The sequence below is a fragment of the Herpailurus yagouaroundi genome, unplaced genomic scaffold, assembly GCF_014898765.1.
Source record: "Herpailurus yagouaroundi ecotype Mexico unplaced genomic scaffold, PumYag 140, whole genome shotgun sequence".
In the NCBI taxonomy this organism is placed as follows: Eukaryota; Metazoa; Chordata; class Mammalia; order Carnivora; family Felidae; genus Herpailurus; species Herpailurus yagouaroundi.
In genome coordinates this window covers 53708254-53735120 of record NW_024412395.1, presented here as the reverse complement: position 1 = coordinate 53735120, position 26867 = coordinate 53708254, and the positions used below count along the sequence as shown (strand labels likewise).

The 26867-nt window shown below is 39.8% G+C and overlaps 1 long non-coding RNA gene across 2 annotated transcripts; it reads left to right on the top strand.

Moving 5' to 3' along the window:
* The first annotated feature begins 87 nt into the window (after nucleotides 1-87).
* LOC121030706 (uncharacterized) lies at nucleotides 88-11070 on the top strand. Of its 2 annotated transcripts, none has more exons than XR_005790365.1 (4): nucleotides 88-220; nucleotides 409-497; nucleotides 1095-1299; nucleotides 10701-11070. It is a non-coding gene; the product is annotated as an uncharacterized LOC121030706 (long non-coding RNA). The 2 variants fall into 2 exon arrangements; XR_005790364.1 differs by having other exon boundaries at nucleotides 329-497.
* Nucleotides 11071-26867: the final 15797 nt, after the last annotated feature.

Here is a 26867-nt window from a genome sequence, read left to right as displayed (position 1 = left end):
GGGGGAGGGGACTCGAGGGGCGGGACGCGGGGACCGGGAGGGCCCGAGCCGCCCGCCCGCAGCTGCACTGCGGCGCCGGGGGTGGGCAGTCCCGCGGTCCCGCCCGCTGTGGGGAGGGCGGCTCGGGGCGACCCAGCGTGGCCGGCCACCTGCGACAGGTGGCCGCACGTCTCGGGGAGACCTGGGCCTCGGAAGCGCGGACGGAGCGAAGGCGCCACGGGTGGGGAGGGGGGAGGGGGAGGAGGAGGGGGCGGGGGTGAATGTCAGTGTATATATTTTTCATACAGCGAATGCCACTAAAATGGCTGCTGCCTCCCTGTTTCCTTAGAAACCCATTAGTCTTCCTCGGCGGTGGTCGAAACTTGCTGGCGGTTTCTTGGTCACCTTTCCCGTTTCCCCTTTCAAAAGGGATGAAGAGGAAGGTTATCAAGGCTTAGGGCCGGAGCACCCACGGTAGTCACCAAGTGTGGAGTCCAGGGAACAGTTTGTCCTGAAGGGTGAGGAAGAGCTGGGATGGAATGGAGGGGCAGTGAAGGCATGTTGGAAGCAGGAGGGGGCGGGGGGGGGGGGCAGCCAGTAGGCCAGAAGGGTCACCAGCGGTGACTGAGGGGATGCCTAGCGAAGTCTCTGGCCTTGAACCTGGGACCTGCTTGGGCCTCCATCACCTGCATGGAGAGAAGAAACACAGTTAAGAGTGGGGAGTAGTGGAGCCACAAGCAGAACTGAGGTTTGGGGTCTGGGAGCCAAGATCCCAAGGCACGTGGGCAAACTTGCATGGTTGGCCCCACGTGCCGGCCCTTTCCTTGGCTGGAGTGCTGAATGGGTAGGTGGTCACTTCATCCTGTCCCTGGTAGGCGTGCACAACAAATGTTATGCCTAGAAGTTGTTTGGTTACGTTCAGCCAAAAATCAAACTAAGCTCTAATCGTTATTTAGGAATTTGGGGACAAGTTAAATCTTTCGGACTACTACCAAACCCTGTTTTGATATTTATGCTGTACCTTTAGGAATAGATCATGGGAAAAGAGACATAGCACTGCTAACCTCACTTTGTTTTTTTTCTCTCCTGCCCTGCCCTTACTCCCCTGCTCAGAGGAGGTTCAAGGAGACTGGAGAATGAAACAGCAGGTGCATTCTGGGATGCTTTTATCCTAATAAAACTCCTCCAAAGACTTCGCTGTTTTCCCTCTGCTCGATAGTCAGGATCTGGTTTCAGACCTGCCACCCCATTCTCTCAGCAACACCTCCCTGCTTGGTGCTTGTCCCCAGCTGAACTCCATCCATTTCTATCATGTTTTAGGTAAGTACTATTTAAAATGTTACGCTATACAAAGAGTACCAAAGGCATTTCTGTTGCTGCTTTTCTTTCTGATAGAGGTATGAGGGAGGAAATGGGTCTCATATTTATTAAGATTTGTTTATAAAGAGCTCTTGAGAACCTTTCAAGGTTACCAAATGCTCTTTCAAAATGCCTTTACTCAAGAATAAATGTAAGGAGCTAGAGGAAAAAATGACTGTATATGATGTTTCATTACCAGAATCTCAGAGTTGACATGGTTTTTGGCCATAATACTAAGAGTCACCATTTATTGAATATCCGTTGGTGTCACAAGCTATGCAGAAATCTCCACAAGTGTTATCCCATTTAATCTTCCGAACATTCTATGAAGCCAAGTCAGAAGGAAAGCTGCCCAGGCCACTACTCCACAAAAAGGGACAAAAATCTTGGAAAATGAAACATAGAAAATTATATTTATCAGTCCTTTGAGGGAGAGTGTTGTTTGGGTTAAAAGAACCCTGATGAGCTACTTGACATGGCAATGAGAGCCCAAGAAGTCAAATGTGCATTCTAAGGAGCATAGGTCTAATGAACTGCAAGGCATCTTGTTTTGCTCTATGGAAACCCTGTCTTTCCTCAAAATAGAAGTTGAAGAATTATTTAAAAAATATTCTCTCGGGGAGCCTGGGTGGCTCAGTCGGTTAAACGGCCGACTTCGGCTCAGGTCATGATCTCGCGGTCTGTGAGTTCGAGCCCCGCGTCGGGCTCTGTGCTGACAGCTCAGAGCCTGGAGCCTGTTTCAGATTCTGTGTCTCCCTCTCTCTGACCCTCCCCCATTCATGCTCTGTCTCTCTCTGTCTCAAAAATAAATAAACGTTAAAAAAAAAAATATTCTTTCAAAGGAGTACCAGCAATCATTGGCTTACCCAGAGCCCTCTTATGTTCCCATTTAGCTGTGGTCGTAGGTACCAGTAACTCCAGTGTACTCACCAGGACAAGGACACTGAGCCTCAGGAAAGATTGATAACTTGCTCTTGAGAGCCCAGCTACTGGCCTCTCAGGACTGGGGGTTCCTGAACCAGACCCAGGTCTGATTCCAAAGCCCTTGCACTTCAGAGATGGAGTCACTGGTTTGGTCAAAAGAATCAAGAGTAGACGGCAAGTAAAAAATGACTGCCCAGGTGATAAGAATAAAATAGTTATGTATTTTTTTATATAAAGAAATAAGGAAACTTGTGAGAAACAAGGATAGGAGAGACCCTTGAAATATCTGGAATAAGTTCACTGTTCTACAACTTACTCTTAGTGTCTAAAAGGGATTTGAGTCAAGAACTACGGAGGTAAAGAAGATGTTGTAACATGATTATGCTATTATGAAGAGGAAGAAAGTAAGGGATTTTCTTTGGTTTTGATGCAAAAGGCAAAGAACCAGAGAATATTTATTCTTTTTCTTTCTTTAAAAGAATGTAAATCAAGCCAGACTAAAAAGACCACATATGGTATGATTCCATTTAGATAAAATGTGCAGAAAAGGCAAGTCTATAGAAACAGAAAGTAGATTAGGGATTGCCTAGGTCTGGAGAGTGGGAATGGGGAGTGACTGCAAATGGGCCCAAGAAATCTTGGAGTGTTGGAAGTGTGCTAAAATTGGCTTGTTGTGATGAATGCACAACTCTGTAAATTTAACAATATCATTGGTGTATTTAAAATGAGCGAATTTTGGGGCACCTGGGTGGCTCAGTCGGTTAAGCGTCTGACTTCAGCTCAGGTCATGATCTCACAGTCTATGAGTTTGAGCCCCGGGTCGGGCTCTTTGCTGACAGCTTGGAGCCTGGAGCCTGCTTCGGATCCTGTGTCTCCTTCTCTCTCTGTGCCTTCCCCACTTGTGCTCTGTCTCTCTCTGTCTATCAAAAATAAATGAATGTAAAAAAAAAAAAGTTTTTTGTAATGAGAGAATTTTATGGTATGCAAATTATATCTCAAATAAAACTGGAAAAGCAAATAATAATAATAATAAAATAATAAACCCATCTGGTAGGAGAAATAAAAAAGAACATGTATTGATCTTTTGGAGGAAAATAAAGTACAGGAGAAAAAGTAAAAGCTACCCATAATTCCACCACCTAGAGATAATAATTTATCTCTAATACTTTAGTGCATTTTATTCTTAATTTCCCATTTGAAAAAGATACAATCATATATACACCCATAAAAACATGCATATAACTAGCTACTTACATTCAATTACGTGTACAGTTGACCCTTGAATCGCTTCAGGATTGGGGCGCTGATATACACACCACACACACCTTCAGCCTCCCACCACCGCCTCCCCACCATCCCCACCTCCATGCAGTCAAATCTGCATATAATTTTGACTCCCCCAAAACTTTACTACTAATAATCTACTGTTGACCAGAAGCCTTATCAACATCAGTCAGCTAATCCTCATTATGTATATGTATTGTGCACTATATTCTTACAATAAAGTAAGCTTCAGGAAATAAAATATTACTGAGAAGATCATAAGGAAGAGAAAGTACATTTACTGTACTGTCCATATTGATCAAAATAAATCCACATGTAAGTGGACCCCCTGCAGTTCAAACCCAAGGTATGCAAAGGTCAACTGCATATGTCTATAGATACATGCATTCATACAAACTTGAAAGCATTAGTATTTTATGTAACTTTTTCTATTTGGAATGGAAAAGTGCTTTACATGTTTAAAATAATCTTCATTAAAATAATAGCTACAAAATATTCTAATGTATGGATATAATTTACCTAAAGTATCTTCCTTTGAGGCCTGTTTTTTCATTGGCAAAAAATATTTGTTTAATCTCCTTCCTATAGGTTAGTGAATTCTTTCTCTATGAGAGAGCTGAGATCTTCATTGAAGATCTCCAATGAGATAAGGATAGGTTACAAGACCCAAGTTCGTTAATGCCAGTGACTACTAATTGTAGAACTTTGAATGAGTTACTTAATGTCCAAGTTCCATTTTGTTCATCTGAGCAGAGGTTCAGGGTTAGGAATTTGAGAAACGGTTGAGATTAAGTTGCAGTTCCATCCTCTATCTACAGTTTGACCTTAAGTGAATTACTTAGCCTAAGACCTTGTTTCATCATCAGTAAAGTGGAGACATTAATGGAATTATACATAAATATGATGGTTATAGGAAATTTAGCATAAGTTCCAGGTACATAATGCATCCTCAATAACCGTTAGCCATTATTGTTGTTGTTGTTGTTGTTGTTGTTATTGTATTATATAATATTACCTATATTATATTACAGTTATTACTTTCTGTATAATGCAGATAAATAGCATCTGCTATTATCTGAAATGCCCTCTGCATTTCATGGGAACCTGGTGACAATCAATTGAGATCTGTTATACTAAAGGGCCTTGGCATCTGTTAATTATGCATTTTGCCTGTGTGAGATATAAAGGATGCGTCTGCCTCCATGAGAAACACTAAAGTTTCCTGAAGACTATTTTAGACTTGGCCTCACAATCTTTTCTCCATTCACTCTATGCTTACCTGGCTGTGTCATTCTTCATATTATAATATAGAGATCAATAGCACAGTGACAGAAGCACAATAAGGCCTCGCATTTTCCCAGTCCTGGGAATTCTGTTATAGATTAGACATTCATTAGACATCCCCATATTTGTGTATAGGGAGAATCTGATTCACCCTGTTTTAGCTACCTCACTGGAAGGTGGGTTATAAAAATATATCCATCACTCTTGCTGGTGATACAACCAATTTATTGAAGAAGCAGGACTTCTGGGTGAAATTATGAAAGCAACTTTATTCATTATAAGAAAAAATTTTTGTAACCATATGTGGTAATAGATGTTAACTAGACTTATTGTGGTGATCATTTCACTTATTATGGTGATCATAATAATATCTAATTATTATGTTGTACATTTGAAACTAATATATTATACGTCAAATGTACTTCAACTTTAAAAAAATAAATAAAAGCAATTTTAGTGTTTTTTCTCTCTGCTTTAGACTTGTTCAGTAGGGTAATTCTACTCTGCCACTGGATATATAGCTTTTTGGTCACTTTTTTTTTTTTTTTAAGTTTATTTTGAGAGAGAGATGTGTGCACATGCAAGTGAGAGCGCACAAGTCGGGGAGGTGGAAAGGGGCAGAGAAAGGAGGACAGAGAGAATCCCAGGCAGTCTCCGCACTGTCAGCACAGAGCCCAACACGGGCTTGAACCTGTGAACCATGAGATCATGACCTGAGCCAAAACCAAGAGTCTGATGCTTAACTGACTGAGCCACCCAGGTGCCCCTATGGAGTCCCTATTAAAATCTTTAGGAATTAGTAGTCCTTGGAATACATTTTGGAAAACTTTGCTTAGCTGACTGAGCCACTCAGGCCCTTTTTGGTCACTTATAGATGATAGAAAGTACTACAGTTTTTCTGTTAAAGTGTCCAAACCAATATATTACTAAATACTTCTATCTTTATTCATAGAGAATTCTCTCTTCCTCCCCCATTTAGAGCTGGCACAGGCTGGTTCCAGCCTTTAGGAAAGAAGATATGGTCAGCTTCTTTTTTCCTTGCTCTTTCTGCCTGTACTTAATGCCTGCTAGGTTTTACCCTTCTAGAATCAAAGAATTAGGGAAGGGAGGAGAGAAAAGGAGAGGAGGAAAGGAAAGTTCTCCCTTGGCTGGGACAGTTGGCATCACATTTTCCAGGCCTGACAAAGGTATCAGGTCAGCTCTTTCTCTCGTGGGTATTTCACATATTCTTGGTCAGCCTTCCTGCTGGGCCTTCAGTGTAGGCAAGTGCCACTGTTTTGGCTACCTGCTCCCCCTTCGGGCCTGGCTTCCCTGAGGTCCCCTCCAAATTGCCTCCTTCTGTACCATCTGAATTTACCCTCCACCCATACCCAGCTGTCTTCTTTTTTTTTTTTTTTAATTTTTTTTTTCAACGTTTATTTATTTTTGGGACAGAGAGAGACAGAGCATGAACGGGGGAGGGGCAGAGAGAGAGGGAGACACAGCATCGGAAACAGGCTCCAGGCTCCGAGCCATCAGCCCAGAGCCTGACGCGGGGCTCGAACTCACGGACCACGAGATCGTGACCTGGCTGAAGTCGGACGCTTAACCGACTGCGCCACCCAGGCACCCCTGCCAGCTGTCTTCTTGAGCAGGACTTATAGGGACTGCGGGATTGTTCTCTCCTATGTGTCTCACATCTGGTCCATAGAAATATTTGTGCCTATTCCCCCCACCCCCCGATAAACTCTGAAAGCACAGTCTAGTCCTAACAACAGCACTTACCCCCATTGCCAAGAAATTCACAAATCCTCTCCCCTGATCTGTAGATTCCAAGGTTGGAGTCAGACATGAATTCCCCTTGCTCTTGACTTAGGGAACTGTTCTCTGAGTGGCCCAGTGGAGCCTTCCCTACCCCCCACCCTTGGTGGTAGGAATCATAGCACAGCTCTCACCAAGAAAATACTCCTTAGGAAATCCTCCTTGAGTTTCCACTTCCTGGACACTGCTATTTCCTCCTGCGATGAGAAGTTTTAGACTCATGGAGCTGATCTTTGTCTTCTTTGGTATTTTGATTGAAGGCCTGCATCTTGGCACCTCACTTTGGGATTTCATATCTATCCTAGTTTGGTGCCTCAGGTGAAACTTGAATTTAGCATCTGTGATAGGCTAGTGAAAACGGAATCAAGCCAACTTCCTTTTCCATACCTTCAACATTAATGCCTACTCAACTAAGACAATTGCCTTTCCCAGGCAAGGCTATTCACCTGGGAGTTGTAAGGACTACCACAGGAATACCACACTCATTAGGAGACTGTAGCTCACGTGGTCTCATAAGCTTTCTAAAGAAGAAATGCATAATTAAAACTGTCTGATCAGGAGAGGCCCAATTTGTGGTTTATAATAAACAAGCGTCATGGTCTTGATTTAAAACTTGGAAGATTTGTCAATTTGGGGGAGTGTATTTGGATTAAAATCTTAAAACAATAGGCAGGGATAGGAAAGTGGCTAACAATTTGGTGATGATAATATAAAAATTTTATCGATAAGGCAAAGTCACAATGACCCATTTTTAGAACCTCATATTAGGCTTCTTTGTGAGTTTTAAAAGTAGAATTGTTTGTTTTTGGTATATGTATCATTATCGCATGTAAGAGCCAATTAGAGAGGAATTAGCTATGCAGTTTGAATTGCACTTTAGATATATCCAATTTGGGGGCACTGGAATTAAAGTAAACATTGAAATATTATGAAAAACAAGGAAAAATAGTCTTGGGATTATCTAGTGACTGCCTTCCAATTTCCAGATTCATGATGAACTAATGTAAAGTTTTAAGTTGTCAGTTTTTATAGTCCCTAAAAAGAGGCTATGTGTGGTAATAGTCTTCTGCAGAAAGGTAAATTGTATAGTGTGGAGACATAGTTAAACTGAACCTTCTCAAAAAAAATATTACTCAGAGATAAAATGTATGACTTAGTTACGGAAGCAAGTCCTAAAAGAGAAGAAAAGTCTTTTGCTCCAGAAGTAAAATTGTATTATAGAGAGAGAAACTGACCTCTATAAAGAAAACTGGTAGTTATTTGCATTAGTTCATATATGAACCCCCTGCCTAAGGGGAATTGGTTATGAAAGAGTTTGAATGCTCCACCTGGCCATGTTTTCAGAAGGGACAGTTCCTCTGTAATCAAGAACTGTGAAAATCACTGATAGGCAAATCACTCTGGTCTAAATAAGGAGCAGGTTCAACACCCCACCGATGGGGTTTTGGGGTGATGGTGGGGGTTTCAGGGTTAACAGCCAAGAAAGAATTCTTGAAGACATCTTTGGTGCAAAAAGGTGATTTTATTAAAGCATGGGGCCAGGACTCATGGGAAGAAAGAGCTGCATTGGGGTTGTGACAGGTAACTAATTATATACCTTCAGGTTGGGAGGGGGTTAGGGATAGAGTAAGTCTCTAAGGCACTTTGGAAACAAGGTTTCCAGGACCTTGAGTGGCTAGCTGCTGTTAGGAAAATGCCATTTATTACCATTTAGTAAAACCTCAGTCATGAGACCCTTCAGATGCACATCAGGGAGCCATAAGCTTGGAGTATGATTGCCAGCATATATCTTGGGGGAGTTGAGATAAAGGAAGTTTCTAAAGGAATTTTTATATGTTAAAGTCAACTTACAGGATCCTGGGGTGGGAGTGGGGGTCCAGGATAATGTTAAGCCAAGAGTCCCTTTTGCCCCTAGTAAAGTGTCACCATCAAGGCAACTGCACTCCTAGAGGGAGGTCTCTCTGCCTGTTTCAAGGACTCGTCAACGGGCTGTTGGCAATAAGGGAATTTAATTTTTCACTTGCCTTAGTTTCCCATGCCACCATGGCAAGCACTTAAACCCCTTTCCATCTTGATGAGGGTGATATTAGGGCTCCTGGAAACAGAGTCGATAGGTTTCCAGAGATCAGACTATGGATAAGATTGCCTTTTTCTTGCAGTTTACTAAGTTATCCATAAACTTATGGATAGAAGACTCCTGTCCTGCATGACTGTGATCTCTGTCAGCCAACCATTTGCTTTCTTTCCTTTCCCTTGTTCTTGGGCATCCAGGAGTGTCTGAGGAATATCACACATATCCTACCTGGGGCAGCGGGGGTGCATGCTGTTAGCCTGTACTTTGCCCTCAGCTTGCCCCATGCTCCCTCATCACCACCAGAGCCAAAACCTTCCTTACCTAAACAAATGTCCCTCTGTGTGTGGAAGAGTACTATATGCTACTTGTTCAGGTTGAGTTGGTTAGAGAGGCAGTAATGAACTTGGTTAAGTAGTTTGGGGTGAGGAAAATGTCACCATGTCACAGCATTAGTCTTAGGCCAATTTTCTAGTGGAGTATATCTATTTTGGTGAAATAACAAGCTACTGTTGCTTTTTAATATTATGCAAGAGGAGCATAGTATATTCTTCAACTCAGAAAATCTCTGTCTTTGTTATTATACACATTTTTCACACTAATAGGGAAAATTATCATGAAAACAATTTCAAGTGAATTACAGCCACCCAACATTTGTTACAGTCTCCTTTTCATCTGTAATCCAATGTGGGCTCCAACATATTTCAAAAATAGATTGCTTCATATAGTGGATTCCGTAGAGAAAATAAGCACAGAAAGGAGTTTATGACTAAAAATCATATTGATTATATTAAACCCAAAACATGCAGAACTTGAAGGAAGTAAACAGAGAATTGTCATTTAAAGTGAGAATAAAATTTTGAGCTCTTTTGCTTAGGTGTCCCAATTTTCACGTAAAAAAATATGGTAGTGCTGTGCTACTAAAGAAGATACATCTACTGGCATTTCTGGATTAGAAGTACTAGTTTAGTTTCAGAGGCAGAAAATAACTCAGGAGGCTTAGAAGAAGTCAAGAGGCAAAGACAGGATTCTTTACCTGCTATGACTCTGCAGGGCAAGGGGGACCACACACTTTCAGCTCTCCAAGTTCACAACAGGGAGATTCCAATTCTCTCAGTTCTTTCCTCTTCCTGATGGCCCTGAGGCTTTGCAGCTGTGATTCTGGCAGCTCCTCACCAACTCTGGGAGCTGCACAGTTTAAACCCTGGAAATGGAGCCTTCCCCTCAGGTGAAGCTAGGCCCTGGCCTGTTTGTGATAGGTGTGTCTGTGTCTAAGATAACCCCACTGCCACCCACTCAGTTACCTCCCAACAGGAGGTTCGTTTCTTTACACCATTAATTCATCTAGTCATTCAAGTCAGTAAATATTTACTGAGCTCCTACAAATGTGCCAGGCACTATGCTAGGCACTTAGGGAAGAGAACAGACAAATGTCCTACTTGCATGGAATATTGTAGTGGGTAAAATAAATATAAGCAAATTAACACATAAATATATGTCTAGTGGGGACAGGCTATGAAGGACAATTAAGCAAAATAAGGTAGTACAGAGATGGAGAAGGGGCTTCTATTTGATACGAAGTAGTCAGAAAAGACCTCCCTGAGAAGGTGACATCTAAGCAGAGTGTGGGACCTGTCTGTACACCACCTGTCTCATCCCCAGCCACTTGCTCCTCTTTGGTTGCCACAGCAAAGTCTTGCAGACTCCGTGCAGACCCCTGTGGTTTCCCTGCCTGAGGATCACTAGTCGCAGGTCTAGAATGTCTGACTCCTCTCCCCATTCCTCTCCAAACTCAGCTGAAACGCCAAACTGCAGGGCTTTGTCTCCTGAGCAACTGCCGATGGGGCTAAAGGATGAAATACGGAAATGCAGAGGATTTAATTCCCCTGAGTGAATTGTGACCAGTGGGAGACAAGAGACTGGAGGATACTGGGCAGATAAACGTCCTCTCCCTTTTTCCCTCTGATGAACTGTTCCAATATATGATTTCTCTATACAGCCTGTCGGAAGTCGATCTCTGTGACCAAGCCTATGTGCTTACTGACTGCTGTAGTTTGGATTGTGTTCCCCAAAAGATATGTTGAAATCTTGAACCCAGTACCTTATTGGAGAGAGGGTCTTTGCAGATGTAATTGAGTTAAGATGAGGTCATCAGGGCAGGTCCTAACCCAATATGATTGATGTCTTTATAAGAAGAAAAGACAGAGACACAGAGGGAGAAGACGGCCATGTGATGACAGAGACCAAGGTTGGAATGATGCATCTACCAGCCAAGGAACACCAAGGATTGTCAGCAAACACCAGAAGCTAGAAGAAACGAGGAAGGATCCCCTACAGGTTTCAGAGGGCATATGGCCCTACCAACATCTTGATTTTGAATTTCTAGCCTCCAGAGCTGCAAGACAACAAATTTCTGTTGTTTTAGGTGACTCTGTTTGTGGTACTTTGTTACAACAGCCCTAGGAAACAAATATACTGAGTGACCAGCTGTGTGAGATTTGCCTCCAAAATAGAGCACTAACAGTGCTTAAGTCCGTGCCTGGAGCTCTGTTCTCCAGAGAGCTGTGACTGTGACTGGAACCAAAGACCTGAATAAAATGAAAGGTGATATTTGAGGACAGAGATTACAGACAGAGGGAAGAGTCAATGCAAAGGTGGCAGCATGCTTGATGTGTTAGAGGACCAGGAAGAAAGGTAGTGTGTTTGTAAAATTAATAAGGGGAAGAGTCTCAAGAAATGAAGTCAAAGAGGGAGCCAAAGGGGCGCCTGGGTGGTGCAGTCGGTTAAGCGTCCGACTTCAGCCAGGTCACGATCTCGCTGTCCGTGAGTTCGAGCCCCGCGTCAGGCTCTGGGCTGATGGCTCAGAGCCTGGAGCCTGTTTCCGATTCTGTGTCTCCCTCTCTCTCTGCCCCTCCCCCGTTCATGCTCTGTCTCTCTCTGTCCCAAAAATAAATAAACGTTGGGAAAAAAAAAAAAAAAAAAGAGGGAGCCAAAGAAGACACCATCCCTAGGGCCTTATGGACCATAGAAAGGACTTTGGATTTTTTTAAACAATGTATTATTGAAATGTAATTTACACTTAGGAGTAAAATGAACAAATCTTAAGGGTATGGTTTTGTGAATTTTTTTTACATATTGCTCTGGTTTGAATATGTCCCCCAAAATGCATGTGTTGAAACCTAACCCCCCAGGTGATGGTATTGAGGTTGGGCCTCTGGGAGGTGATTAAGTCACGAGGGCAGATATATTGTAAAAGAAACCCAAAAGAGCTCCCTTGCCTCCTTCTGCCATGTGAAGACACAGGAAGTCTGCCATTTGGAAGAAGGCCATCACCATGCTGGTACCCTGACCTCAGACTTCCAGCCTCCACAACTGTGAGAAATAAATTTCCATTGTTTACAAGCTATCCATCTCTGGTATTTTGTCATAGAGACCCGAATAGGCTAAGACACATATGTATAGCCCAGTGTGACCACCATCCAGATCAAAATATGGAACACTTCTATCACACCCAAGAATTCCCTTCTATCTTCCAGTCAATACAACTTATCAATCATGGAGTAACCACTACTCTCACTTTTATCACCACAGATTGGTTTTACCTGATTTTGAAGATGATGTAAATGGAATCATATGGTATATATTGCTTTTGCTCGAAATGGTGCTTTTGAGATTCATCCAAGTTGCTACATAGAAGCTTCACTTATGTGTATTGCTGCATAGTATTTCACTGCCTGGATCACAATTTGTTTCCTGTTCTCCTGGTTATTTGCAGCTTAGGCATATACTGAAGGAAGCTGCTAAGAACATTTATGTACTCTTTTCTTTTTGGACATATGCAATCATTTATTTTGGTATAAACCCAGGACTGTACTTTCTGGGTCAATAGGGGTAGGTTTATATTATTAGTTTTTCAAAGTGATTGCACTGTTTTATACTCCCACCTGCAATGTATGAGAGTCCCGATTACTTTACATCCTCATCAACACTTGAAGTTGTCACTCTGTTTGATTTAAGCCTTTCAGGTGTGTATGAAATGATATTTCATTGTGGTTTTAATATGCATTTTTCCAATGCCTAATGATGAGCTCCTTTTCATATGCTCGTTAATCATTCAGACATCTTCTTTTATGAAGTGTTTATTCAAGTCTTCTGTCCACATTTTATGTGTTTTTTAGACCACATCCCATTTCCAAATTCTGTATTAGTTAATCTGTAGCTATGTATCAAATTACTCTATACCTTGACAGCTGAAGGCAACAAACCTTTATTGTCTCACAGAATCTCTGAGGATCAGGAACCTGAGAGCAGGGTGGTTGGATTCTGGCTCAGAGACTCAGGTTGCAGGTGAGCTATTGGCCAGGGTTTCAGTCATAGCAAGGCTCAACTAGGGCCAGAGACTGCACTTCTAAGCTCGCTCACACGTGCTTAATTGTAAATAAACGTATGATTTCTGTTAGGCCAGTGAAATGTTGAAAAGATTAAAGACCCCCACCTCTTGGTGCCCAGGATCTCAGTTTGAAAGAATTCATCTAAAGGAATAGATGGTGGCAAAGAAAGACCGAGGGTCCTGCAAGCAGTTGACAGGGACAGGGCAAGGAAGGAGCATTAGAAATCTAAAAATATTCAGACCCAAAGAAGTGTAACTGTTTAAAATAGCCCACTTTCATTAAGCTCCCACTATCTCAGAGTTTAAAAGAATAAATCATGGCAGAGTGTTTATAGTCCTCCATAAACGGTCATTAGATCAAGCAACCTGACCTGTGGAAACCTACGCCAATATTAGAATCCACTATGTGGAAAAAGCCACATGAGAAAACATTCATTGAAGATTACTTATTAGAAAACTAAATTGTGGAATTGTTGAAGAAAATACATATTTCCTCAAAAGAATACCAAGAAATTATTAAAAGTGGTTGTTGTGACTGCTTAAGATATAATAGTATAGAAAATACTTAGGAGGTGCCTGGGTGGCTCAGTCAGTTGAGCATCCAACTTTGACTCATGTCATGATCTCACTCACAGCTTGTGGGTTCAAGCCCCAGGTCCAGCTCTGTGCTGACAGCTCAGAGCCTGGAGCCTGCTTAGGATTCTGTCTCCCGCTCTCTGCCCCTTTCCTGCTCACACTCTGTCTCTCTCTCTCTCTCAAAATAAATAAATACAATTAAAAAAAAGAAAAAAAAAGAAAATTCTTAGGACATAATATTTGGTGGAAAAACAGATGAAAATTGTAGCAATGTGATGTTATTTATAAATGCACATAGAAAAAAATTGAGAAGCAAGAGAAAAGTATAATATTTGTATTAGAAATGACAGGGTAATAGGTAAATTATCTCCCTACTTCCCAAATTTTCTATATATTTTTATAAGTTAAAATGTCTAAAGTTACCAATTGCCATCAGACATTAAATTTGATAAAAGCTAAGTATAAATTATCTCAATTTTTTCCCAATTCATTTATTTTCCTCAATCTTTTCATGTGAAATTTTCAAACCTACAGAAAAGTTGTAAAACTAGAATGATAAGTGCCTGTGTATCTTTCACCTAGATTCACTGGCTATTACCACATCTGTTTTATGTCTCCATGTATAATACACACACATATTTTGTTTTCTGAACATTTGAGAGTAAGTGACAGACATTTTGACACCATGGTCTTAAATACTACAGCACATATCTTCTAAGAAAAAGGACATTATTCTACCTTCTATGATTATCACACTCAAGGAACTTAACATTAATACAATTCTATTATGTAATATAAAGTTCATGTTCATATTTCTCCAATAAATCTCTTTTATGTCTTTGTTCAGCTTTATCTAAGATTCAAAGATCACACATTGTATTATACCTTTTTAGTCTCTTTTGATCTAAAACAACCCCTTCCCAGTGTTTTTTCTTTCTTTTTTTTTTCAATTCCTTCATGACACTGACATTTTAAGAAGATTCTAGGCCAGTTATTTTGGAGAAAATCCTTCAATTTAGATGTGTCTGACTGTTTCCTCATGATTAAAAACTACCTGAATTTCTTGGCTAACTTATCAATCTTATTTTGTGTTGAAAAGTATTATTCTTTCCCAGGTGGCCAGTATTTTCATGTCCCATGAACATAGGAAATCTTTAACGTGTTTTTTTACAGATTAAGCTGATATTTTTGGTGGGTGCACTATTATTAGTTGGACTCAGATATGTGCATCTGAACTTTAACATTTTGTCATCTAGAAAATAGTAACCAAGAACATGTAGCTTGGGGCACCTGGATGGCTCAGTCGGGTAAGCGACCGACTTCAGCTCAGGTCATGATCTCATTGTTCGTAGGTTCAACCCTCACATCGGGCTCTGTGCTGACAGCTCAGAGCCTGGAGCCTGCTTCAGATTCTGTGTCTCCCTCTCTCTCTGCCCTTCCCTCACTCACACTCTGTCTCTCTCTCTCTCTCTCTCTCTCTCTCTCAAAAAATAAGATAAACATTAAAAAACTAAAAAAAAAAAAAAAAAAAGAACACTTAGCTTAAGAAATCCAAGCACTTGAGAGCCACTGTAAGTAAACTCTAATTTCCACAGCAGAAATTATAGAGTTCTGTCTGCTTTTTAACCACTTACAGCTTAACCAGGGAATGTTTCCTATTCTTTGTTTCCTTGTATTTTAGGCCAGTCTAAAAACCAAACTGGGAGTTGCTTGGTCATCAAATTAAAGATATGTGGTCACAATCCTACAAAATAAAACCATTTGCTGTTTTTGCCTGTCAAAACCATTTGCCTGTCAAAGCTGCCAATAAATCACACAATTTGTATAAATGAAAGCTATGACAACAATGTTGCCTGAATAGTAAGTGTCTCTTACTTGAGACTTAAAAAATCTGGGTTATATTTCTAGGAACAGCCTAGTAAATGCACTCACAGACATTGGCTTAACCCCAGAAATGACGAAGTTTTTTGAACCCGGGCCATCACTCTTACCTCACTTGCCCATGACAGTTATTGCCAATTAATCACAGTGTTCTTTTCTATTAGCCTGGACACTGCCTCAGAAAATTTTCCAACACAGCACTATAGGCAACCACTGATAATAATTTTGAGTCAGTACATCACACAAGATCCTTATAACACTGAATAGAAATAAGAGTATTTTCTAAATCTCTTCTAGGTTTTAGCTTCTCACCTTTACCTGCACATGAATGACAAGGGCCTAGGACAGTGTTTCTTATGAATGACCTATAGACAACTGGTAAGCCTGGTTAAAAAAAACAATCTCATAATCAGAGCATGTTAATTAGGTAATAGGACAAGGGAAGGAAAAGAGAGAGTTAGGGTTAGCTATTTGCTGTGGTAAATTGACTTCAATCTATATAATAGCTGAAACAAAATAGAAGTTCTTGATATTAAATAATTCAATTCATTCCAGATTGTGGGGATGGAAGTGTGTGAGCTCCATTCTACACTCCATTCACCATTAGGGACCCAGGCTGATGGAGCTTCTGCTATCTTAAGCACCAGATCACTGTGGGCATTTACATCTAACTGATCTAGGAGAAAGAGCATGGAGGAGCTTTGAATGGTCAGCCTGAAAGTAGCTCACAGCAATTCTGCAATATTCTGTTGGCTAAGACACAGTTACATGGCTGTACTTAACTAAGTCAGGCAGGAAAGTATAGCACGTGATAGGGCAAATTCTTCCCAATGGCACAATATTATAAAAGGGAGCATAAACGTTTGGTGGTCAGCCAGCCATCTCTGCCTGCAAAGACGAACTTTTCCTTGAAACTTCATGGATTCTTATAGGACAGAGGAATGGTGGTAGCACTGGAGCATGCCTAGCAGTATGCCACAGGCTTAATATTTGAGCCTTTTCATATCTCCAGCCCATATGGCTCAGCCAAATGTGAAGATGAAATTGATGATAGTGAAAATTATTAACCCTACACTGCATTACTGAAAGTTTTGTGGAATTTTAGTCTCTAGGATATCTTTAAGATGCATAGAGTAAGAATTCCATTTCTACCTGCAATATAGAAAACAAACAAGAACATTATTCCCATCCTAGAAATAACAAAAACTACAGATAAAATACAAAATCATCATTTTTCTTGAACCCATCAGATAGCTGAGGCCATTGGGCAACCAGACAGCCTAGAATCCTAAGAATATAGGATACAAACTCCGGCTCACCTTTGGCAGAGTATAGGAAGAAGAGATGTTGATTGTCAGACAAATAGATAAGAATTAAGCTAAAATTCCTAACAAATTGCAGGAATCTGACTTTAGTCTAACGGACAGTATGGAACCTCTGGGAGACAGAGACAGAAGAGGAATTCACACTTACTCACAAGCTTTTCTCCACAGACCTCCATCGGTGCTCATGAGAAAGATTGGAGTCAGGGCAGGGAACCAGAGTGAGCATTTCTCTTTGGTACAAGCTGGAGAAGGGGAGGACAGTTGCTGTGGGGAAGTCACAAAGCCCCACTTAGATGCTTTTCTAAGGAAAAGATGCCTCAAGCCACTGGGGGAGGGGCAGAAATAAAGACTCACTGCAAAGATAGTTTGGCTGCCATGGAAAGGAGAGGCAGAATCACTTAGAAATCCCACCCTTCTCAGAAATACAAGAAGACTGGGGCTGGAACAGAGTTAACACCCAGCAACACTAAGTAATAAGCAATAGCAGTCTGCTCCTTGGGGATAGGCAAGAGTGGAGAGAAAGTCACCTTTGTGGTGCAGGTACACAGGAAGGCTAAAATCTGAGGGTAGAGCAGCAACATTGAGAAAAGTCCCCTGGGACCCAAGCCCCAACCTAAGTACAAGCTACTACTAGAGGACTTTGAAGCCAGTTGTCCGCAGAAGCTAACCACTGCAACAAAACCCAGTTCAACTGCTAATAATTCAACCCCACACACAGAGCCTAGCAGAAGAAAAGGGATGTCCATTTCCAGGCAAAAAAAAATCCACTTATCTCTGTCACTAGTATCCTACATACAATGTCTGGTGTTCAATCAAAAATAATGAGACAAATAAGAAGATGAGGAAAAACAGTCTAATATCATGAGATAAAGCAATCAACAGAGCTAGACCCAGAGATGACTCAGTTGGAATTAACAGGTAAGTTAAACTATTGTTAATATGCAGAATGTTCTAGTGGAAAAGGCAGATAATATGTATGAACTGATAGGAATTTCAGAGGAAAGATGAAAACAGTAAGAAAACATCTAAAAGGAATTGAGGAAACAAAACAAGCTGGAAACAGAGATAAATAAATATTTCTTACATCTGACACTAAGTTAAAACCCACTGAGATGCTACTACATACCTATCAGAATGTTTAAAATTAAAAAGACCTGACTATACCATATGCTGGCCAGGATGTAAAGCAACTGGAACTCTCATACATTGCTGATGATACAAAATGATACAGCTACTTTAGAATACTTTGTATATTTCTTACATATATTTATATATATAAGCAAGTTCTATATATTTATATAATAATATTTTTTAATTTATTTTTTTAATGTTTATTTTTGAGAGAGAGAGAGAGAGAGAACATGAGTGGGGGGGGGCATGCCGGAGGGGCGTTGGGCAGAGAAAGAGGGAGACACAGAATCAAAAGAAGGCTCCAGGCTCTGAGGTGTCAGCACAGAGCCCAATGTGAGGCTCAAACTCAAGAACCGCGAGATCATGACCTGAGCTGAAGTCGGACGCGTAACCAACTGAGCCACCCAGGCACACCACTTAAGTAATATTTTTAAAAATAAAGTTAAATATACACTTGCAACATTGACCCAAAAACCTGTATGTGAATATTTATACTGACTTTATTCATAATTACCAAAGGCTGGAGACAGCCCATTATCTTTCAGTTGGTATATGGATAAACAAAGTGTGGCATATCCATACAATAGAATACTACTCTGCAGTAAAAGAAAAAACCACTGGTACAACCCAGCAAGTTGGATAAATCTCAACTGCATTATGCTAAGTAAAAGGAGAAAAGCTAGAAGAGCTGTATACCGTATGACTCCATTTATAGGGCATTCTGGAAAAGGCCAAGGTATAAAGCCAGAAGCAAATCAGAGGGTGCTAGAGCTGGAGGTACATGGAGGTCTTGACTACAAAAGAAACTGTCTAGATGATGGACCCATTCTATACCTTGGGTGTAGTGGTAGTGTACAACTTCATGCTTTTGTCCAAATTCCTAGAAATGTACACTACAAAACATCAAACTGTTACACTAAAAAAATAATAAGCAATTGCATTAAAAAATGCAATAAATGAGACAGGAACTCTGCCATACAATTTTTTTTTTTTTTCAATCCTCTAGTATACTCGCTTGAAAAAAATATCAGGGGTGTCTGGCTCAAGGGTGCAGTCAAGCCAGGCTGCAGCCATCTCAAGACCCTACTTGAGCTTGAGGATCCATCTCCAAACTCACCCATGGGAGCATAGCATTAATTCACCAATACACAGGCACCTCACAACAGAGCTTCCCCTAGTTCAAGTGATGAGAGAGAGCTCAAGCAGTATCTTTTATAATATAGTCTCAGAAATAACATATCACCATTTTTGCCATATTCTATTGGCCAACCCTGGTATAAGGTAGGAGGGAACTCCACAGGTTGTAAATATCAGGAGGTAGGGATTATTGATGCCATCTTGGAGGCTGGCTATCATAGGTAGGGATCTCTGCATTTATAAATAAATACAAGTTGTAATTTTATTGAGTTGTAAAGGATTCTTTCATAGGACTTAGACGAACAGAAAGCATTGATAAAGTGTTATTCCAACCAAGGAGAAACTCCTTAGCAACATGAAAATATTGGCTTAGTTATCTAGACTCGGAATCGCAGTTCATTCAATGTCTATTTTTATCTCTGTATTTTAGATTTATTCAGCTGCTGAATGTGAAGAAAGGCCCATTTAACATTATTACAGGTATATGAGTAAATCTGAAAAACACACTTTTTGAGCTCACACATATAGTAATTCCAGTAATAAGAAAATCGTTTATTAAATTAGAAGATTAAGCCAACCTAATCAGATAGTTTACTAATGAGTGTCTATTTTAGCCACACCTGCAGAAATGGTATAGGCTGAGAAAAGTGAAGGTGAGTGTGTGGGCCAAGTAAACATTTAAAAAAATCAAAGCCCTATTTCTTTTTTAAAATTTTGTTTAAAAATGTTTATTTATCTTTGAGAGACAGAGAGATAGAGTCTGAGTGGGTGAGGGGCAGAGAGACAGAGAGGGAGACACAGAATCCAAAGGAGGCTCCAGGCTCTGAGCTGTCAGCATAGAGCCCAGCTCCGGGCTTAAACTCACTGACTGCAAGATCATGACCTGAGCTGATGTTGGATGCTTAACCGACTGAGCCACCCAGGTGCCCCTCAGAGCCCTATTTTTAACATAGTGCCACCATCTTTTTATTAATGAGCATGCCATCTACACATCTGCATTTCCTAAATCTCAAGGGCAGGTTTTCAATTTTATTCATTTCTGCTACTGGATTGAATTTTTTAAAATTATAAATGCTTTATAAATTTGTGGCAACTTTAAAATAAAGGCTAAAATTAAAATATAATGAAATGTCTCCTGTCACCTTAAAATTATTAATCATAATTATGATATTCCAGATTGTAATATACACATTTATTAAATGCCTTAGAAAAATAGCATGATAGTTTTAATTATTTCATCTATAGATCACTATACAAAGAATACATATTTAACCATTGAAGTCCAGCCCTTCAAAGCTTCTTAAAACATACATTTTTGAGATGATTATGATTTTGTCTGGATGTTGCCGTTACATTCTGGTTTTTATTATACTACTTTTTGGCCAGCCAGTTCACATAAAACAGCTTTCATTTTTTCGTTGTAGAAATAAACTTTCACTCAAAGGTGGAAAGGTATTAAAAGCACCGAATAGTCTTCCACCATGTTTTGTTTTCTCTGTGTCCTACCCTACTGATTCAGTATCCAGTCACAAAGGTTGTAGTTCTGTGAGGGAGGCAGTTGTCACATAATGCTTCAAGCTTATGTGAAGGTTTCTCACAAAAAGGCCCAGCCAGGTTTTGTGTTCCTGGGCTGTCTAAAAAGTTTAGATAAAATACACTGTGGGTCTGAGAGGTCTCCATTGTGTTCTTCAAATTAGTGGTTGTTATAGGAGCTGTGTGAGCTTAAAGGGGATTAATTTCTGGGTCTTCAAATTCTATATTATTCATGCTTAAACCTGATATGTCTGAGAACATGTGCTTGATCAAGGCACTGTGCCAGTCTCCTTCCCAGCTTCTCATTCCCGGTGACCTTTACCCTACTGCATAAAATAAGGGCAGACTCCTCACTCATTGGAATCCCCAGGGTACAAGGGCCTCCAGGGAAGCTACTTTGATCAAAGGAGTGATTTGTGTCTCAGCTGGATAATTTCAAGAAAGAGGAAATAAAAATTCCCACAAGTATTTCTGCTGATGAATATTACATTTTCAAGAATCCCAGACATATATTGCAACTGAGTTAGTATTTTATATTTTCTTGTATATTCATTAGGACTCATAAGAGAAAATTTGTAATTATTTCACGAAGATAATTAAGGAAAATCTATATTTGTTTTTTACTTGGATACATTTCCTACTTGTTCTTATTGGTCAACAACTTCCTACCAGTTTATTGTTATTCTGTGATGTGGTTATCAGATGTATGTTAGCTTAACAAGAATGTTTTTGTGGATTCTACTGTAAGCAGTCATTAATACAACTTTTGAAAATACTGTCTGTAAAAGTACCTAATAATTTATTTTTGCCACCAATTTCCACAGAATCCAGTCACATTCTAGCAGTATATATCTATTGATACATGCACTAATTTAAAAAGGAAAAAGAGATCCACCTCATTAAGAGTTATACTTCTAGTAACACTCTACTTATTATGCTTAGTAATTATTAAATTTAATAGTGCATTTATGTTATTATGTTTAATTGTGTCTAATAACTGTGATGATAACTTAAATCCAGGGGAAAAATTTAACACTCAGCTTTATCAATACAGGAAGCATGCATTTTAAATAGCAACATATACATATTTTTTACTGCAGAAAAGTATGATGAGATGATTAATTTTTTTAACTTTTAATATAAAGAACAAAATTATTTTGTTCTAAATCAGTGGTTCCAGTATTCTGTTCCCAGATCTATTGTAAAATCAGGCATTTCTTTTCATTTCTCCATTTGTCTTCATTTAGCCAAACAGAAAATAGGCATGATAATAATTTTCCTTGTGGTAAGAGATATGAGTGGAATTCCTATATGAAAAAAACCTATAGGATAGTAAACCACATTGTATGCTAAGTTACGTGTGAACTACTGACAGGTTGGAATTTAAAAAATTCACTTATCTTGTTCTTTTTATATTTGCTAGAATTTATTACAGAAGAATCTGAAAATAGATGAACAACCACTGTCCAAGCGTTTTAACAAAAGAGATAATTCAGAATCTCAAAGCTTTAAGACAGGATCTTCTAACTATAGCTTTTAAACCTTTTCCTTTTACCATCTTACTATGATGATATTTTACATAAACACACATGTATTCTTTTAACAAAATATGAGAAAGGCAGATTAAGAATTTTAAAATTTCATATTTTTAAATCTTCTATAATCTCTGCCCCTCCTTTTGAGCCAACAGTTCTTAACAGCCTTCTAGAAATTTGTAGATACATACATTGCCTGGATCACAATTCCTATTTTCATCACCAAGTGGTACTAACTATAGTTTCTTCATTAAGGAAATGAAATATATTATTTTATTCACACATTTAACAACAACAAAAAAGTAGTCAGCATTTCCTGTGGACCTAGCCTGTGCTAAATTGCTAGGCAGAGAAGTGGTATTACCTTATGTGGGAGGGTAAACTGGAGGGGAGGGGTATGTACAATTGGGGATAAAAGTGATTAATGCAATATGTTGGTACTCAGAGTCTGGAAGTGGATCTGGAAGGTCTGGAAAGAAACTGAAAGATTATACAGTTCTTAATCTCAGTCACAAAAGGTATCTTTAATATTCAACATTGTCATGAGGACAATTACAGAAATCGAAGGAGAGAAGAAAATGTCAAGTGAAATTTGGCATAAGTCAAAAATTCAGTCTAGGCTTAAAGATAATTATCTCCAGGGGTGCCTGGGTGGCTCAGTCCATTAAGCATTTGCCTTCGGCTCAGGTCACGATCTTGTGGTACGCAGGTTCGAGCCCCATGTCGGGCTCTGTGCTGACAGCTAAGAGCCTGGAGCCTGTTTTGGATTCTCTCTCTCTCTCTCTCTCTCTCTCTCTCTCTCTCTCTCTCTTTCTCTGCCCCTCCCCTGTTCATGCTCTCTGTCTCTGTCTCTCTCTCTCAAAATAAATAAAACATTAAAAGATTTTTTTTTTAAAAAGATGATTATCTCTGAGCTTACCTTTACAACACAGGAAAAAATTTCAGGTATGCAGTAAAAGTAAAAATAGATGAACAAATAACTTTGCACATCTCTTCCAACAATAGACTTGTATCAGGTTATACTCCAAGCCCAGAATTAAATTAAAAGAGTTTAGTTATGTGGTTGTGATTGCTTAATGGCATCAGTCTTCACCACAATGTGGGTATAATAGCTAATCCAACTGACAATTAGAACATCCTTGCTTCTAACGGGAAGGCTTTGCACCCCTCAAGGGTGAAGGGTAGGACAGGGTTGAATAAAAGACTGAGGGCCACCTGTGTGTAGTTTGAGTCCTTGGACAAGGTCACTAATTTTGACACCTCCAGCAGAGGGCAGGCAGGTATAGGGAAAAGAGAGATTTCTCAATTTCATTTACAGGCAGTCCTTGCTTTGCACCACAGTGCACCATCATAAAAATGGCCGTGCAAGCTGAAACTGCAAAGCAAACTTAATAGGTGGTGGGAAAATTATGCTTGTTCTATGATCTTTAAAATTTTTTGTCAAGACATTAAAACTCTCTTACTGTTAGTTATAGATATATGGGGAAATAGTAAAATTAGTATCTATTTAGTACATTATGATTTAAAACATTATGAGCATTGAGTTAAAGTGTTTTATTTCTTTGTTATCAAGAGTACTTTGAACAGTGCTTGCCTAACTGTTGTTGAACTTAGGAAACAAGTATCTTTTCTGTGCCTTCCCTAATTTCTAAATTTGGGTCAGCTTCTAACATGTTATCCTTCAGACTTTCAATGTCAACATCTTCAAGATCTTTAACAGTAGCTCTTTGGGACTAGTGCTCTGGAAGGATACCTCACACACTGTTTCAATAACTAGTCTTGCCTCAGGTACCAAACCAATGACCTGGATATGGAGAATTTACGAATCTCTGCCAATCCCTGCCCAGACCCCCTGCTAACCTCTATCTAAACCACCCCTTGATTAACTCCTCTGCAACTGACCTTGTGCAACCCAAGTACTCAAGCCCTTAAGGAACTCATTTGATTAAATTCATTTGGACAATTGCCACCTACCAGACAAGTTTCTATTAAACACAGCTTAAAAAATTTTTTTTTACTCAAAATATATTACCAGTTTTCTATCAAGACAATGTTTTGCAGGGACTTTGACACACAAATATGGATAGAAACATCAGAAGAAATGGCTGGCAAACCAGAAAATGCTTGTATCTGGGGAGGAGAAATTAGAGGGTGAGGGAGAATGGAACAGGTGACTATTTTTGTTATAAGCCATGACTTTTTACACTATGTGCATCTATTACATGGTTACAAATAAAAATTAAAAAGGAAAATTCTTTAAAAGCACATTTATTTCTTCTGAAATAGTGCAACAATATTCAGTTAAATTTGGTGAATGTTTATGGAACATCTATTACATGCCCAGTGTAATGCCAGGCTGCAGGGAAACAAACCTGACCTGCAAACAGGTCAAACAGGTCACAGTCACCTGAATTCCTCGAACAGAACTTGAATGGCCTTGTGGAATGAGAACCCGGTACACTGCATTTAACTTTCACAATCAGAGTATTAAAAAATTTATGGGGCACCTGGGTAGCTTAGTTGGTTAAGCGGCCGACTTTGGCTCAGGTCATGATTTCGTGGTTTGTGAGTTCGAGCCCTGTGTCAGGCTCTGTGCTGACAGCTCAGAGCGGGGAGCCTGCTTCGGATTCTGTCTCCATCTCTCTCTGCCCTTCCCCAGCTCCTGCTGTTTCACTCTCAAAATTAAGTGAACATTAAACAAAATTTTTTAAAATTCAGACAGGGTCTGTATTTGAAATCAGGTATCTTAGAAAAAATATGAAAGATTCTATGGTGTGTTTGAGGGAACTGAGTGTTTTTCCCAAGCCTACATTTATTTATAGTTAAGATTCGCTGAGAAGTTCTGGTTTTATTCAGTTGAGGTCTTCTGATAATTACTCTTTTGATAGTAAGTTTTCCATGCCATTTATTAAGTTCTTGCTGTGTTCATATCTTGCAAATTTTTATTCTTTCATAGAAAATGGTACACTCATCTTGCCACAGAAATTGACATAATTAAATTTCTAGTGACCCAATTGCAGCAACCAGAAATGAAAGATTTCTGTTATTATGACTCCTATAATTTTTTCTTTCTTGAATAGCACAAGTTCCAGGGACATGAGACATACTCTAATGCATAATAGCTTTCAAAATATTCTTTTTTAATTAAGCTCCACGGCCAACATGGGGCTTGAACTCACCATCCCGAGATGAAGAGTCGCATGCCCCACTGACTGAGCTAGCCAGGTGCCCCTAGCTTCTGAAATATCTTTAATGTCACTAAAATATTAAGATATGTATTCCTTACTAAAAAGATGAAATCTCTAAAGAAAGTTTTTAGTCAAGACATTCTTTTTAAATCTCACCCCAAATTACATCTCTGTTAATCACCAACTCCTCCTCCTACGGCAGCAGTTCTTAACCTTGGTCACATATTAGAATCTCCTGGGAGCTTCTAAAAAAAAAAAGACAAAGAGCAGTCCCTAGGGTCCAGCCCCTTAGGACCCACCCCTAAGAAATTCTGATTTCCTGGATCACGGGAGGAGCTTAGTCATGTGTGATGTTTAAGATATCCATAAATGCAGTCAGGGTTGAGAACCATTACCTAAAATAATGTTTCTCAAAGTGTGGTCCTCAGACTAGCAGCACCAGCATCACCCAGGAACTTGTTGCCCATGCAAATCCATAGGCCCACCCACCCCACTAAATCCAAATTCTGGGGGAGGAGCCCAGGAACCTGTATTTTAACCAGCCCTCGAGGTGATTCTGATGCTCACTAAAGTTCAAGCCATTAGAATATGAAAACAGGAATTGTCAGAGGAATGGTGTTATGGAATCAGGGAGAATGAAGCCAGATGGGCTGTCTTCCTGAGGTGTAGGAAGCTCTGTCATAGTCTGGGTGCAGGAGCAGGCCTTGCTGATGACGATTCTTTTTATATAATAAATTTACCCGGGATTCATCACACTTCGGTGAAGTGAGTCACGCTAACAAACTAGCCCAAGCCTATCTTATATATTTTTGTATGAGATGAGCTAGATTCTTTGGGGATAGAAGAGGAAGAAGGAAAATATTGGAAATCTGGGAAACATGGAAATCAGGGGCTCTAAATGTAGAACATAGTGGGGGAGAAGTGATGCTGCACACCTGCGTGTAGATGCACAGAAACAGAATGAAAAATTAAATTGGCTGGTTTTAGGAGATAATTTCATCCAGCTCTCTAAATGACACCTTGATCCTTTTATCTTTATCATAAAAGCTACACAGTAGACGGGAAGTCCCTTGCGGCAAAATAGGATCATTCATCTCATACCTGGACTATACTTCAGAATGAGCAAATGCTGACATTCTGATCATTTTATAGAATTTCCAGCATTCCATTGTGGCATGCATGGTGAGTCCCTTTGGACAATATTTTAAATTCCCTTTATTAGCAAGTAGCAGATGGTGAGGCTCCACTGTGCAGTTTTTGCTAAAATAATATCTATGGCAACATGCAGTATGAATGATAGGCAGGCAGTTCAACTCCTAGTGAGTGGAGCCAGTAGCTTGGAAATGGGGAGGTTTCTTCCACCATGTGACCTCAAGACAAGGATTACCTATATTTATTGAATTATTAAGGTGACACTTATTGTTTTTAAATGAATTCCCAATCTTGGGAGAATCTACTTAATTGTTGTGG